This window comes from Nothoprocta perdicaria, unplaced genomic scaffold (genome assembly GCF_003342845.1).
Source record: "Nothoprocta perdicaria isolate Ctin4 unplaced genomic scaffold, notPer1 scaffold_385, whole genome shotgun sequence".
NCBI classification, from domain to species: domain Eukaryota; kingdom Metazoa; phylum Chordata; class Aves; order Tinamiformes; family Tinamidae; genus Nothoprocta; species Nothoprocta perdicaria.
The window spans coordinates 426705-443763 of record NW_020455627.1 but is presented as its reverse complement, the minus strand read 5'-3'; positions in this window follow the sequence as shown (position 1 = coordinate 443763).

Below are 17059 nucleotides of genomic sequence, written 5' to 3'. Positions count from 1 at the left end.
TTCACTGCCTTCTATTTCTGGAGAGCCTTGAGAGATGCTGCTAATGAAGACAAATGAAGGAAAAGGAACTTGACCCCAGAATATGAAATTTTGCTCATTAACTTGTGCTTCCAATTGGCTGATTGATATTATTTTGATGTAGATAGGGTAATTAATGAGAGGAAGTAATGCAGCAGGATATGAGTTGTGTGGAATGCACTTCAGTAAATCTACATTTTATTATGTCTAGGTTTATTTATGTGCACGGTATCTGTTATGCTACTGCCTGATGTAGTTACCACCTTCATTCGGAATTTCCTTAACTTAATTGTTTTGTCCATTCTTTATGCTATTTTGGGAACTTTTTGTTTATGTTTCTGTATGTAATTTCCTATTCTGCTTTTAGTAGCGTAAGGATGCACTTTCATGGCCATAAAGAGCATTTCAGCATGTGAAACATTTCTTACAATAGAAATTGCCATCAAAATGAACTATACTTCCTTCCTACTTATTTGGCTGAGCTATTGGTACTGCCAGTAAATTAATTGTGAGGAATCTCCTATGTACTCTCACTGATATTATTTCTCTCTGTCCCAGAAGGAAATGAGCAACTCCTGATTTTTTTTTTTTTTTTTTTCATTTTTGAGGAGGGTGAAAGAGTATGCCAGAAATATTTTAAAGGACACATCCTACAAGAAAGGAAATTGTACAGTGGTCTGAGTCAAAGGATACCGTCAAAATATCACTCTGCTTTTGATTTACTTTCTTGATGTTTGAGTAATCTATGCCACAAAAGAAAAACATGAGTTTTTCTCATGTTAAAAAGTTCCTGAGCAATGTGAAATGACCCCTGGGAACCCCACCTCAATTCTGGGGCATGATTTTATAAACATTAAGCTCATTAATATYTTTACACAATCTTACTAAAACGAAGAGTGAACCTGTCCAAGAGAAGTTACTGGCCTATATGGTCATTTTTACAATCAGGATGCTACTATGAATATCTAGATCTCTGGATCACTTATGTGATCATGTCTTTGCCTGTCCACCTCTTTTGCCTCCACAAATATCTTAATTCCTTTGCCATGAAAGTGATACTTAGGCTTGAAGTGCTATAATGAAACCTTTTACATAACGCATACCTTATAAAATAAATGCATTTTGAAGGAAAAAAAAAAAAGATTATGTTCTTGCATTGCACATGGCAGAAAGTGCTGGAATAGAYGCTTAGGGATATGCATGGGTAATAATTTCTTGAGCTAGTATGGACATAGGAGCAAGTTCCCATGAGGCAGACAAAATGGGAATTCACATCTTTGTTACTCYTGATCATTTTATTTACATGGTGGGACTAAAATGGAAAGTGGTGTGGAGCATCTTTGGAGATGTAAAACTGAGATCTTAAGCCCTGAGGAGACCCAGTGCTGCCTTGAGGTCTTGGCTAACTGCAAAGTGACTGTGTGGTTATGCTCATGAGTCAAGTCAGTCACCTGCTATCTTAGATTAATATGGACAATTGCAATGGAAGTTGTGCAGTATTTGTGTTTCACCCTTGGAGTTGTCTGCATTTCATCAATTTCCACAAGTGAAACACCGTAGGAAGAAATATTTCTCTTTAAAGTGACTTGATCTATTGGCATATCCTTGGAACAATTTGGCTATATGCTCACTAAAAGACTTGCAAGTGATCTTGTCTCTTCAGCCCGCTTTGAAGRGCTCATAACTCTAAAGTTCATAACATAATGCCCTAATAATGAATATCACRTTGTGCAGGACATTTTTATGAACTAAGAATAGCCTGAAATGAAAGTTCATCTTGCTGGAAAGGAAAATTTGAAAAATGAAAATGCAGCTAAGAAAAAATCTCATCCTCTCCAGCAAGAAATGCAGAAAAGAGAAAGCAGAGAAGTTTTATCGTTCCTAATTTACTGAAAACACGTTGAATGTTTACTTGGAAAGAGTGAGGAGTGGGCAGCCGGCTGGCAGCCTTTGGGAAGCCTGTGTGTCTCCTCTTAGCAGATGGAGCACACAGAACCTGAACACAGAGATTTTCCGCTTGGTCTTAGGTGCTTAATAATTTGCTCCAAGGCATGACTGTGGAACACTGTTCCCAGTGAAATGGGGTAGGATTTTTGATTAGATAAGAGCTTATTCAGTGCTATTTTATCTTTCCTGTTGAAAAAACTCCCAGCATGATCTTTGTGCTCCAGTGCTAATAAAAGTAAACAGAAAAATAACCCCCTGGGCAGTGGCTTACATAAACTTTTCTGTCTCTTCTGGTCCCTCTAACTCTCCTGCGTCTTCCTGAAATTTCCCTCTTTGTCCTTCCCTGTAACTGCTGTGCTGGGATTTGCCTTTGTGCAATCTCTGTAGCTTGAATTCAACTCCTTTCCTTTGAACCACAGCTTTACTTTACTTTTTTTTTCCCCCTAGCTTTTCTAACAATTATTTAGGAATTAACTTATCTACATTTGAACTCAGATTAAAATACCAACTGTTTGGGGATAATTGCTGCAGTAAATTGTCCTGGTCACTAGCACTAGAAATTGCAGTGAGACACTCAAAACGTTTCACTGTATGGGCACCACAACCTGAACCTTTGGCATGAAGTTCTCACAGCTAATTATTGATCTCATTAGCTACTTAGCCTGACGAATGTAAGAACTATAGTTAAAAATGACCTTGTGAGAATTTGTGTCAGAAGTGATGAAATCATTGCCAATAATCAGATGCTTTCTCTAAGAGCGGGTTATTAACTCTTTGCATTTCTTCAAATAAGAAAATATCCATAATCAATTTGACCTTACTCATTACCAATGGTTGCACAGTGGTCTGATACTTAACAGGAAAGAAATTAGTTCCTCGGAGAACTGAAGCCTCTGCCATTGACACAAACACTCTTTAAAATGCTGCACACGGAAAGCCACTGGACAAGGTAACGGAGCTCCCCCTAATGTTGTCTCTATATTTTGCATGCCCAGACGGGGGGCTCCGCTGAGGTGGGCACAGGGTCCTATTTGTGCCCACACAGAGCCCCACGCTTCCAGGGAGGCCGTGGTGGAAACTCGGAGCATGGTTCCTAAGTGAGCACCTATCATTAACGCACCTGCACCAAAGCTTGGACCGTGTAAGAGTTCAATGACTCTAACTCTTGCTCCAAATACTGAGGAAAAGAGTTTTTTAGCTATTTGAGTTGCTGAATTCGCAGCCTACCTTTAAGGATTAAAGGCATCTTCCGCTCACTGCCATGTCAGGGGACTGTCTCTTTGCCACTGGGAGCCCCAGGATATTGGCTCAAGCAGAATTATTCAGCTCCRCTGCTAGTCACCAAAAACAGCTTTATGCAAGGTTTTTTTAATCAGTCTTGAGATGTGAGGCATGCTGACTGCTTTACTGTAAYCAGAGATCCTTATAGCTGATCCTCAGAACTGTCTAGTAAAAGAAATATTTTTCCCTTAAATTCTAGTTCCACAGGAGTCCTTTGTTGTTTAAGTAAAATCCATGACATGTTAAAGGCACTCAAGCAACTCCTCTCTAAACTTAAAAACTAGCTCTGAAGCACCCAATCTTTAATAAGGCTCCTCTYATGGAATATTGCCGGTTTAAGGAACTGGTCTGGAAGTAAGCAAAAGTCACTATTTCCTAACAGCACAGAAAAATTTAAGTAATTATTGTGAATTCTTAGGAGGTGGGTGTTCTGCRTAAGTTTTGAGGCTGGGTTAGGTAAATTAGGTAAATTATCTGAGTTCCGCTGCCTTCTGGCAGCACATGATATGAAATACTGTCATATGGTAAGAAATGCTGCAGAGCCTTCAAGAAAAGCTCCATAGAAATGGAGCTAAGGATGGGAGTCCTGCAGACTGGGCTGATGCCACCACTGAGCCAAAGAAATTAAAAACAAACAAACAAACAAACAAACAAACAAACAAACAAAAGTCCTCCAGAAGTTCTGGCTTTGGCAGCACAGACAGACGTAGGCAGGGCAGGTGTGGCATGTAAAGACTAGCATGTAAAGACAGATTATTTCTGCCTTTAGACAGAAACTGGAAAGCAAAATAAAACTGATGAGGGTATTTCAGGTTAAGATGTCTGCTTGGAGTGGTCATAGGCAAGACTCGGCACATTCGAGCAGGGAGGCTCTCAGGCTCATTTAATGCAATACAGCGAGCAGGGCAAAGTGTTCTCAGCCATAAAAAACAACTTCTGGATGCTAAAGTTATCATTATTGGCTCGAGTAAATTGAAGATATTTGAAGTAGTGCAAGAAGGCGACAGGACAAGTTTAGATTTATTTGATTTTGTGTGACTTGGGAGCAAAATTTGAACTAGATTGAGCTAGAGAGGACAGAAYTTTGGGTGGGAGAACTGGTGTTGCTTATTCACCTGGATTTAGCTGTCACCATTATAAAAATATGCTATTTTAGCATTTATAGTTATTTAAGTTTAATGTCTGAAGGAAATTTAAAAAGTAGAAAACTCCCCTCATCCTCAGCAAAAAATAGTTTTTTTAAAAGAATATTTATATAAYAAACATCAGGGCAAAAGTTCACATTTTGACCTTAACAAAGGGTCTATGGAAGGATGCCCTCCTCCAGTCTTACCTGTTACTGACAACAAATAGTCACAGGGACTATTCAATTTACTGTGCTACCCTTTGGGGTATCCTCATGTCCTGCAGTATTGTCAGGGTATACAGATCTAGTTTTAGCTAGATTCAAATTAGCTAGAAGCTTTTTCACAGCAGAAGCTTAGACAACAAGTCTCTTAGAAAAAAAATACCATGGGCAGCCAGTATCTGATAAGAGAGAGAAATCAAGCCAGTGTGAACTATTTAGGGAGAAACCTGACCAGTGTGGCCTGATGCTAGGTGTAAAAAGGGTGAATAAATCAAAGGGTAAAATAACTGCTATAAAACCTTGTCTTCAAACATTACACCAGGGAGCCCAGATATTACTTTTCCTTAATACTTAATTTTTTTATACAGCTGAGTTCTTTCAACATGCTGAGAATCCTCAAAGGTTACTCATTGTAGGTGGATTTATATTTCTGTTATTTCAAACAGAAATACACCAAAGAACTTTGTGTGTTTTACCCTTTGTAAGTCTCCAGGAAATTCTAAAACTGAAATAATAATGGAAAACATGAATCCTGTCGTTAACCCGTAACATTTTAGGGAGAAAAAAAGACTGTTAGTGAAGCTGAAATAAGCTAGTAAGAGCAAAATCTAGCAGAACAGGAGAATTAAAAGTAAAACCAAGGGCACGTTCAGTGCAAATACTATAAAGGGAATTAAGAGAAGAATTATTAAGAAGTAAAGCTACATACACCAAATACATTGGCGTCCTCTGCTAAGTACCTCTCATGGCATAATAGTGCCATGCCCTGTGGTTCAAGGATGAGGGGAGTAAAGCTGTGCTGTGCTACATTATATCAGAACTATTTCAAATGCATCTATGTTTGTTAAGAAGCATTTGTGCTTGTTTGGATCTCATATACATTGCAGACCTGAACACTGAGATTTCCTCTCCAAGGCTCCTGGTGTGTGTTCCTGGGCAACAAACATTGTAGTGGAGAGGCAAATGTTTCCCTTCAGTAATGTGGGGTTAGTGTGGCAGCACACCTATATGATAGGAGAATATTAGATATCAGATACACCTTGAGAGCTCTGGGAGATTGGAAGAATTGTGAGAGGTCTGGCAAGTATGACCCAAGAAATTGAAAGAAAAAAAGTTTGAAAAGCCTGGCAATAGCTAAAACTAGGTAAAGGAATACTGAAAATGGATATATGCAAAATCTAAATGGTACCTGCAAAGAGGAAGAAGTGAATATTTCTCCATGCTCACTGCATGGCTTACACTGACACAAGGCAGAGTGCAAGGGAGGCTGGTGCTGGAATAGGCTGCCTGGAAAAGCTGTGGAAGCCCCAGCACTGGCTGAGGCRTTTTGAGAAATGATTTAATCCTGGAACAACAGTGACGTTTCCCTAGGACATTCGAGGAGGTAGAGTGAGTGACTGAGAATGGCAAGGAAAAGTATTAGGGAAATCATGATTTTCAAAACTGACAACGAGATACAGATACAGAAAGAGAGATGAACTGTGTGCCACCTCAGGGCTAGAAAAAAAAATGATTGGCACTGAAAACAAGGATGAATAAAAAATCTTRCGACATAAATCTCTTTTAGTGCTATAACTCACCAGGTCTACAGAACTCTGCAATAATTTTAACAGTGTTTCCAATCTGGAATTCTTTGATGTTAAAAGAAGATTTCCTATGAAACAGAACTAGCTAACAGTGCTCTTCTGCCTGTAGGATGAAACGGAAAGGAGAAGCAATACAGAAAAATCAGGCAAGATTAAAAACGATGTGGGGAAAGCCATGAAAGGCACCAGGAAACCCAGCTGAAGACTAGACTATGCAAATACAGACTAGATGTAAAATGAGAAGCTGTGACATGAAAGGTGACAGGTGTTGCAAAGAGATGAATAGTTCTTGGGAAGATTAAGAGGGGCTGCAGCTTTTATATATATATTTTATATATATATATATATATACACACACACATACACAAAGCTTGTGAAGCTGCAGAGGGAATAGCAGGGTGCAATTCTAAAGAGGTAGGAAATGAATATGAAATGACTGGAAAAGGAAGGGAATAGAGGAGATAACTAAGAGAAAACGGAACGAGAGAAAGAAAAAAGAACAATGAGATGTAAAACCTTTGCTGCCATATGCCATCTCACAGTAAAAAATCCTATTACCAAGGCACTGTCACCAGAATGAAYAGCAGAAAGGAGAAGAAGGGAGACAGCGAAGGCAGAGGAGCCCTTGGAATTCACAGAAAATCTGCAGGAGATAGTGTTGGATGACAAGAAATGCAAGACAGTAAAAGGTGCTCGGGACTGGCTTTCTGCATAACCCTGAATAAAGGATCAAAGAGGAGACATCCGAGAGTTGGCTGCAAAGGAGAATGCAGAGTGTTAGAGAAAAAAACATTTGGATAGGTGCATCTAGGCATGAAATGGCTGAATCTATGGGGTAAATATAAAAAAGATAAAAAAAAAATAAGATGAGGATTATAKCCTATAGCGTAACAGGGGACCACTGGTGGTCCTGACTGGCTTGGTGGGGCTTGCACCTATATAGCTAATGACTTCATTGAAAGTAAGGTGTCCTGAAGCAGAAAGTGGCCTGCTAAATTGCTGAGTGGATTAAATGTTTTTCAGGCAAATACAGCATCCTCACAAACCTGCCAGAACCAACGGTAATCATTTCAGCTGACAGGAAGATGCAGAACTGAGTCCCACTGGCACAAATGTAAAATGGGGTAACATAAAAAATAGACATAGTTGATATCGTTCCAGCGTGATAAACACAGAGGTGCTCTTCTGTTTGCAGCTTGATGCCCTAGGGCAAARTGACAGTCGAACATCTGCAGTGAAGTGAGTGGTGGAGGAACGTGTGGGGCAGAGCTGGCCAGCAGCGACACCCCTTCATGGARCCAACAGGCGCGGGAGGGAACTGAAGTGTTGGAAGCTTCAGTGGGAATATGTGTCTGTAAGTCACTTGGCCATCACTCCTCAGCACTGTGCTGAGCCTGTGTCCYATGTGGAGCACCCGGCTCTACCAGGACCTGKCTCTTGCAGCCAAGAGGCAGGAGCCTCCATCTCCAGGTGAGGAGGAACGTCTTTACTGTGAGGGTGACAGAGCAGTGGAACAGGCTGCCCAGGGAGGTTGTGGAGTCTCCTCCTCTGGAGGTCTTCAAAACCCGCCTGGATGCCRCCCTGTGCCACATGCTGTAGGTGTGCCTGCTTGAGCGGGAAGGTTGGACTAGATGATCTCTAGAGGTCCCTTCCAACCTTAAATATTCTGTGATTCTGTGAGGCAGTGATCCTGGAGCTAGCGCGGGGCCTCAGGACACAGGGCCCCAGGCTGAGYTTGGGGAGGCTGGAAGGGGAGCCTGGCATGGGATGCCAAGAGCCTCGTGTCTGTAGGGAGCTGGGGCCTGGTTTTACRCGGGTGATGTGAATGTTACCTACCACGTATATCAGAATGACAAGCARAAAATTTTCACTCAGGCAGAGGTAGGGAAAGGAGACTCCTACTGTCTTAAATCACACAGACCCTGGGACCTGAGCCAGTTGCAGGCAGCTCATATATTTTATATATTTTTTGTGGGACTCACTGTTGTTTGCACAAGCTACAGTACTCTGCAGGYTGTGAAAACATATCTTTGCTTTCCATTTTTGCTGTAAAGAAGCCCCATAGTCAACTTATCTTCTTCATATATTGTGATTATTTCTATACAGCCTTTGTGGATACTTAACATGCCAAAGTTGCAGAGTTATTTTTTTTTTCCTTTTTTTCTTTCCAGAGTTAGGAAAGCTATTAAAGTTGATTTTAGCTTTAGGGAAAGAATGAACTCACCAAATATCACAGCTCAGTTTTACAGAGAAATGTTTCTTCACAAACTAATTGAGCATATTTAATTAAAAAAAAAACATTAAATCCCCTTAAGTACAATACTTGTGCCTTAAATAAAATTTCAGGAATTCAGATGGAATGGCTGGAAGAGGGAAAAAATTATTAAGTCTCATATTTGATTTCCCCTACTGCTTCATGTTGGCTCACTGAGCACATTCACATTTTCATCAAAATGGTCACTAAAATTTTGTTCTGCTCTGTTTGTTACTGCAGAGCACTGCAGACACTGCAGATCTTGGGAAAATCTATGCTCTTCCTTTCTCCCAAGATGTTAAATTACCACCCTGTAAAATGAACTTAAACCACCACCCTGTAAAATGAGCTCACTTTGCAAATTATCATTAAAATAAACCACTATGAGCAATTTTTATTAAATGAACAAAATATAAAAAATGAATGCAGTTACACAGGCACACACTCCYACACAGAACCATCCCAAGCGAACTCTGAATTACAACTTCCATATAAATATGATCCGTGTGCTCATTTCACATGTTGAAATCTCTAGGATTTTGTGGAAATTGTGCAGGGCAGTGATAGCAGATTTGCAGAAAGGCAGGACAAATAGAAGACAGATAAGATGGCTGTATTTGATAAGTTGTGTCTTAGCAGACAGGAGATACCTCTTCTGCTTGTGGAAGAGAACTGATGCCTTGCATTTCTTTTAACTCCTTTGAGATTTGAGAAAAAGTCCAAGTCCAAGGACTTCAAGCTCACTTTCCAAATGACTTAGAAGTAAAACATTGTGATTCAAAAGAATCAGTGGTGCAAAAGCAACTTATACTTGCAATGGACAAAGAGATGAAAAGAGCAAAGATGAAGGTTAATGTCTTCTCATCCTAGCAGGGTAAACTTAGAAGATATACTCTTGCAAGGAGAGAAAAAAAAAAAAAAAAACCAACAAGCAAAAGGTGGTGATCTGAGTTGTTCTCAGGTTACTTATACATGAAAGGTTGCTATTTCTTGTACATGCTGTCCAGAAGCGTGGGATGGATGAGTTTGACCTGTCTCCAGAATGTTACTCAGCTGTTGTTTCGGTCCCCATAACAATGCACCATCAGCTAACAGCGTGTGGGACTTTGGATTAGCAGTSTTCAGAGCTGTTACACATTTTTTTTCTACTCTCTTCCACCATATGTTTGCAAAGGACAACATCAAACCAGAGCAGAAGCTGGTATGCTAAAACACCAACTCCATCAAAAGCTGTGGGTGGTTTACTATTGATTTCAGTGCAGAAAGATTTCAGGCTTTTTATCTACTCAAAACCGAAGATGGAGTTTAGACAGGCAAACTAAATTAGGAAAAGGAGATTCTGAATAGGGAAACAAAGCTAACAACCGCGTGCTTGCAAAAATGCAAGATTTATCTTACCAAACATTCTTTTTTTACATCTCTAGAAGCAGTCACTGGTGTTAAAATGGATGAACAATGGAACTGATTGGCTTCTCTTGTAGTTACTGAAGTCTAAATTGTGTATGGAGATCTGTAAGTCATATACATAGGTTTCCCAGAAATACTAAATTTATTGTATCTCGGTGAAGGAAGCCTATGCTTGGTAAAAATATTGTATGTCTGTTAAAGCTTAATGGCGAATTGATGGTCTAACTTTCATGCCAGGTAGGAAAGCAAAAAGGACATGAGCTTTGTGCTAGTTCTCTGACTATATTACCTAAGTTTTGCTATAGTCACAGTGACTTACAATCTTGACAAAGCAGGCACTGCTACACCTTCCTTGTGGTGGTCCTTAAGCACAGCTGGGTCAGGACCCAAGGGAAAGGTACTCACACAGGTTTAACAAGTGACCTGGTTTATTATTGTCTAGATCAAGGGGCATATTAAGATCCATACTGTTGGGTTCCACCTTCCTTTCCTGGCTATGTGGCACCACTGCTGCGAGCTGCTTCTGCTCAGTATTTTAGTGTGAAGCCTCACAACCGAGTCTGCAGAGGACAGAAGCAGTCTGTGAATATTGCATTACTGGGTGCATGGGCTTTTATTCATACCTGAAATCATGATTCGTATAAAGCAAGCATTAATATATTATTTTATTTGGAAAGTGTACATCAGCAAAATAGCTTTGAAGTTATAATTTAACATGATATTCACCTAACTYCATTTTTAYTTTATTATTTGAATGGCTTTAGAAAAGAACGGAGAAAATCAATGTAAAATATGAACAATAATTTTTTTCAGGGTAGGGAGGGCTGCAGAATGAGGTTAGGTGAGGCAGAGAACCAGTTATCCTTCTTTTCTATTTCTGTGAAGCACTTCTTTCCTCACAGGAAATCATCACTCTTTCTGGAGATGGTAAATTGAAATGTTCCTCTGAAATAGCTTTCCCCTTGACAATAATGGTTGAATCCTTTCTCTACCTCATCAGCATTAGCTTCAAATATTCTTGGAAGCTAATAACCATTTGTAGCGGCAGTGAGGAACAGGCATTTTCTCCTGAGTGTCATCCTTGCTCAGTTGAACCACAGATTCAAGTGCCTCCAATTTTACAGAAAACTACAGAAACTCTCCTCTRCTCCGAGCTGACATTTTTCTGAAGAGCATTTTAGAGGGAGACTGATTGGTTGAAGAGATGTCTTCATTTGCAGGGATATTTTTCTGAGTCCAAAACCCCAAAGCTGCTTTCTCCACAAGGTCTTTTCATCATCTTGTGAAAGCATTGCTGTCCACAGCACTGTTCAGTACGGGTCCTCGTGACTGGTGATGCCCATCAGGAAATACAAACACCAAGGCTGCCCATCACCACAGGCACTACTGGGGACAGCCTCAGAGTTGGCCAGTCTGCTCCAATRTATTCTGCCCACCTTGGTTTTCAGTCCTGTGCCAGGATTCCTGAGTCTGACTCAACCCTGCAGAGTCAGCAGCCTAACACTGCTCTYGAAAATGACTGTATAAATCTTGCCTGTCTGCTGTCTTTGCCTTGTGCTGTTTTGTATATATGCTGACCACTTTGCTCTAAGGTTATCCAGATTCCAGKTTTTTTTTTTTAAGTTTTTAAGTTTAAAGTTATTCAGAATCCAGATTTCATTCCAGATTTTCGTAAAAAAAAATCATGTGCCTGGAACCCCATATGTAGTACAGGAGGTCCCTTGACTAGTAGCTTTAGCTATTCACTACTAATGTAAAATTGATAGTCAGAGAATGAAGCATCTAATAGCAGAATTTTTAACAGGCTAATACTCATTAATAGCATAATAAAAAGTAAATACTTCCAAACAGTCTTATTCTGAGGCTGTGCTTTAATTCCAAACGAGTTTAAATATTTCTTCCTTTTGAAGTTTATTTCCATTAGCTGACAACTGCAGATTCTTCGAACAAAATTTAACAGGATGTGGGGATTTTGAAACATTTTATTAGGAATTCTCAGTTCAATAGAATTACTCCAGGGATGAATTTTGCTTCCAGTGTGCAAGGCTAGTACTCAAATACTTATCTACATAAATCCAGAGATATGGAGATATACATCCAATTATGATTTCATCTACTTCATGTAACTRACAGCAAATGCAGAATGATTTTAATTTTGAAATATATTTGAGAAAGTCATAGCTGAATAATTGAGGAAGAATATTGAAACCAGACCTACAGTTAAATCTCAAGCAGTTATCATGGCATAATATTGGAAGTCATATCATTGGAAGTTCAAAAAATGTAGAGTGCCTTAGATCTCCAGCAGAGGAAAAGCAAGGAAGAAAACATTACGCTGATGGGATTAGGACAGGTGGGCAAGACTCTCTCAGGACAGCGTGCACTCATGAGCTACTGTTTGGTACCTGAATTAGTTTTGCTGAAATCATAAGATTCCAATAAAAATTGGAAATAGTATGGATGTTAYGCTTGAGAGCATAAGAGAACAAAGAAAGCAATTTTGCCTATGTTCTTATCCAGTGCATTTTTCTTCCGTGGTAGTTCTGAAGGATGTATATTAAACTGTTAAACTGACTTGTATTGACYAGAATGTCCATCCCAATCCACTGGCACGTTACTGAAGGTAAGACACTTGTAGGAAACTTAGTTACCCACTATAATATGCGGTAGATGAAATTGCATCTTTCAGATATTTACAATTTATTGAAACTTTGCTTTTCAGGTGAGTACCTCTAGTGCTTTCCTAGCACAATTAATTCACACTAGTTTCTCGCCTGCTCCATCATAGTCTGGCAGCTACTGCTACCAGACTTTCATCCCAAAGTTGTGGGTCGGCATCTCCTTTTGAGAAGGGCACTGTCCTCTCACTTTCCAAAGGAAAATCCCAGGCCTCAGCTATTAAGGCGAAGATGGCCACCACCTCAGGCTGTACTGCAGGGGTGAGCAAGCATCACACTTAGGCTGAAAATCATCTTTGAAGAAGGGGGATTTCTCCTGTGAAGATACTTTCCTAAGTTGTTTATTCTGTTTTCTACGCTCTTCCCTTATTGCCAAATAGTCCTTTGCTTTTCCTTTGCTTTAATCTTGTATTGCCAAAGAGTTCTCTGTTTTTCCTTTGCTTTAGTTTAAAATAAAGAAATCCACGGAGTCTGGCTCAGGGATATGACCACTATTGATATTTGTTCTGAGCTTCAGTTTTGCTCTCATTAGTGTAAGTGCATTACACTGTGTATCTCTGCAACAGAATATGAGGACATAAAAATCTCTCTGTACATGTGAGTAATGTTTCCCAGCACTCAAATAATTTCTGTGAAGTCTAGACATAATGGATTATGATTGCAACCTTAACTTCAGCATCCCCTAAATTTTTCCCAACTGTGGAAAAGCTTACAAAGCTTTGGAATTATGTTTATTTGAAATGCAGATTCTGTATTTGCATATTAGCTATCAGAGGCAAGTTATCCACAAGCAATTGGGTGTCAAAGTTATCAATATGTCATCTGACAAGCAGCTTCTCCTAATTTGGAAAAACATTTCAGTCGGAGACAAGACGTAATAATTTGAAAGTATACTACCCCTTTCCTTTTAGGGGTTGTGTGTTTATGTATTTATGAGTAAGATTCTGAAGATGAAAAAAATATTTTTGGAAAAAAAGATAGATTATAAGAAAGTGGAGTTCATGAAATAAGGATATCTGGAAAGATCTAGGGGAAAAATATTTAATTTTAAAAAAAATTAATTCCCCCCAAATTATTAACCTACCTTTTAGTAATCAGCTGGGAAAAAAAAAGATTAAAAATTCTATTGGGGATATTCAAGARAAGTCCACTGTACTAAATTAACTAAACTCTCTTCTTTCTTTGACTCATAACTGTCATCATAGGTATGGATGAAGCAGTTGTATTAGATGTCCACATTGGTAACTTTTCTTGTATATTTACCTTGAGGCTTTCATATTCAAACTAAGGAAGTATTGTGTAGGTCTGTAATGGTGGGTAAGCAACTGTCTTGAAAGTCTTTCTCAAAAAGCAAGTATCAGGAACACACTATCAAACTACCAGGATGTTTCAAGTAGGTTCCTGCYTCAGTTTTTGATCTCAGCTACATTCTATTAAATACATAAATTAACAATTTGCATAATGAAATAAAGGGTGTGTTCATAAAAAACAGCAAATCACCTTGGCAGACAAGGAGATATTTAAAAGCATTTTCAAGAGCAGGACTGGAATTAAAGATAATCCTGAAAAATGAGAGAAACAGCCCAAAATCAGTAAGAGAGTATTCCCAGGAGAGGGAAGGCCCAAATCCTCAAATAAAAATAGATAATGGATAACTAGAAAGCAATATGCTTTAAAAGGTTATGAGGATTAYAGTGGATTATACACTCAAGTACTGATCAATACCACAGTGAAGGTGAAAATGCAGGCAGATCTCAGTGTATGTTAGTGGAGAATTTTATGTAGCTTCCAGAAACTATCCTAGAGCAGAAGGCTTTACCTGGTGTCCCTAACAAAATCAAGGAGACAAGAAAGTCAAGGAGAGAACTGCAGGACCAAAGACAGTTTGAGAAAAAAGAGCCTGCTGGGAAATTTGATGTATTTGGGCTAGGAAAATCAGAAAAAGAAGCAAGTCAAAGCGGTCTTTTGCAGATAGACACAAGCTCGGGTGCCCGTGTTGTAAGAAGAAAGCAGAAAAGCAAAGCAAGTAAAGAGGATTTAGACCATGCTATGGGAACCCCTTCATCCTSTTACTGATGTCAACTCACGCTGAAAGCCAGGCACAAGGTAACTGGGGCAGTCATGGAGTCCACTAGACCAGAGGTTCTTCGAAAGAAAGGTAGATACTAAGTATTGACATATGTGATCCTGCCCCTATGCAGGAGTGCTGCATGAGGTAGTCTCCTCGAGGTTTCTTCTATCACAGCATTTTTATGAAAAAAAAAAAAAAGTGAAATGAACTTTTAAAGGAGTTTTTGATCTTCTGCAATTTCACAGGCAATGTACATAATTTATTTCTAATTTGATGTGTAAAGATACTTGGCCTAGTTCAGATTTGCAAATTTTTTTATTGAGACTGTAATGAATTTTTCTCAATATCCACAAGAACAATTAGATCCCAAAAGGCTCTCTTACACTGATAGGTCTGAACTTTTCCTTCTAAGTGAACAGCAGTTGGCAGATAGGCTCTTGCCACTCTTATTAGCTTCCAAGTAAGAACCTTTTACTGTGCATTTTGATCTATTTTTTTTCTGAAAAAAAGGAAAAGGTGGTCCTTGTGATTCATTTATGAATGGAAGCAACAGAACTCCCRAGGCCGGACCAGTGGGTTGATGTCGACTGTTATGTTTACACAAATGTTCTGCAAGGCACTTTGCTATTTGCCCAGCCCCACGTCCTCCACTTGTGGCACCCTGACCTCTCGCAGCGTGGTGCTCACTACCAGCATCAGCTCCATGTACCCTGGTGATTCGGCGCTCCTAATATCCAGCTGCCTTCCCTGTCCCTGTATACGCGGTGGGGAAGAGCACCCCATGCTGAAGCTGTCTGGGTATAGGGAAAAAGAGGCAGGAGAGTAGTTGGTACTGCCCGGRAAGGGTGTTTGGGAGAGATCAGGAAACTGGATGCACTTTCTGTGCAAATACACGAAGGAATTTTTAGTTAAAAAAAATGGTGTGAAGCAGGTCATTTAGAAAGTCTGGCACAAATCACACGGATATTAGCCAGGCTGCATTGGGGAAGCAAATGCCCACCAGGCAGCTGACCTTGCCTTTACAACCATCTGTAACAGGAAAGGAAATCAGCACAGGTACTTTTAAAAGATAAAAACTTGGTTTATTTATAYTGCCATTGATATCTCACCATGCTACTTATCCCATACAGGCTTAACTCAGTCTTGGGTGCTGCCCCTTTCAAAAACCCTGTGTCTCACTTATCTGTAGTGAACTTCACTTATCTGTAGTRAATATCCTTGGGTATTTGTTCAGTGCAGGTCTTGGAGCACTGACTCCCTGGGCTGTGCTAAAGAGCAAACACCTGTTTCTGAGTTGCTCAGTACATGTAGCTTATAAATAATCCTACAGGATATTCACTTGGACAAGTGCTCATTATTAAATGAATTATTCTTAAGCATTGAACATGATCCTTCATTGCTTAAAAAAACAAAAWTAATTCTAATTTTCTCCCTTATCAACAACCTGCGTGAAAATAATTATTAAAGGTGAATCATAGCAAAGATGAAGTGTGTTACATTACTGGAATRAACTACAGATTTAATTTAGATTTAGCTATATTAAAAGGACTCTTCCTTTAAGTATGGTTTCAAATAATTCTAAAATAAGAGAATGCTTTAAGAARTAGATATATCTTGTTAGTGGTTTAAAATTAGATCATATATTCTGYGTGACTGAAAGCTTCATATAGGATGTGCATGCACATATGTCTGTGTGTGTGCAGGGAAAGAGAGAAAAATAAAAGGGTTATCTACTACTCTTTTAATCTGCACTCTGAAATTTTGAAAGGTAGTAACAGATTAAGCCAGAGTGGAGTTACTGGAATTATCTGTAACTAAGAGATTTTGCTGTGGACTATCTCCTTCAAAATTCCCATTTTGCAAACCGCCTCCTGTTGCCACCCCGTAACCCAGTACTGGTGTTAACCAGGTGAACACTCCTGCCAGGTAGCACAGAATCAAGCACGTGCTTTGCTGAACTGGGTCTTTCTCCTTGGCCACACGAGAGCCGGGCCACCCGACCGTGGCTCCCGGGGCCAATTCCAGTTTGCATTACACCCCTAACGCGGGTGGGTCTTTCCAAAGGTCACGCTTGAGGAGAGCGGCAGCCCAGGCAGGTCATCTGCGAGCGAGTGCCCTGCGGGTCGTGGCGTGGAGAACACCTGCACCAAGGGCTCCGCTTCCAGAAGSGGGAATTGGGACACATGGGATGGGAAGTGCTGGCCGCACCACTGTGCAGYGCATGCCTGTCACAGCAAGGCCATCGCTGCACGTGGGTGGGCACCCATGGGTRCCTGGGCAGTGCTGCACCGCGCCAGGGCCCCACGGGACAGCCCGCGTGGGCCGGGACACACACGGGGCTGCRCGGCCGCCGCTGCCGGGACGGCGCCCAGGCCCCAGCTCCGCTGCGAGACCGCGGGGCCGCCTCACAACGCAGGGCCGGAGCCGCGGCCGCCCCAACGGCGGGGCGACCCCAACGGCGGGCCGGCC